This window comes from Myotis davidii, unplaced genomic scaffold (genome assembly GCF_000327345.1).
Source record: "Myotis davidii unplaced genomic scaffold, ASM32734v1 scaffold992, whole genome shotgun sequence".
Taxonomy (NCBI): Eukaryota; Metazoa; Chordata; class Mammalia; order Chiroptera; family Vespertilionidae; genus Myotis; species Myotis davidii.
The window spans coordinates 610,131-610,700 of NW_006283543.1; positions in this window are offsets into that span (position 1 = coordinate 610,131).

Genomic DNA, 570 nt, shown 5'->3' on the forward strand with positions numbered 1-570 from the left:
CCAGGTTCTGTAGCCATGTTCCCTCGCTAGGTTCTCCAGCCAGGTTCAGTCACCAGGTTCTAGTCATTCTGTCTCTAGGTTCTGTGTCTAGGTTCTGTAGCCAGGTTCTCTCGAGGATCTTTTGCCATGTTCTCTCACTAGGTTCTATCTCTAGGTTCTGTAGCCAGTTTCTCCAGCCAAGTTCCAGCCAAGTTCTGTCTAGGATCTCTAGCCAATTCCGTAGCTGGGTTCTGTCTAGGATCTTTTGCCATGTTGTCCACTAGGTTCTGTCTCGTCTAGGTTCTGTATCCTGTTGTCTTGTTACATCTGTATTTATACGAGTTGATTCCAATCCTATCAATCTCTATTCCAAAGGTTAGGGCGTTTCTTATCTCCATTCCAAGGAGTAAAGATTATGTAGCTTAAGCATGATTGTTCGTAGTTAAAGTGATTAACTACCCGCCTGGCACTTAGTTAAGGGGTTTTATTCCCTCCCTAACTTCAGGGAAAAACCCTACCTGGGGAAACAACCTTTCTGGGAGAGGTGACCTTGGTTAAAACACATAGCGCCAAGAAGGGGAATGCATTTTG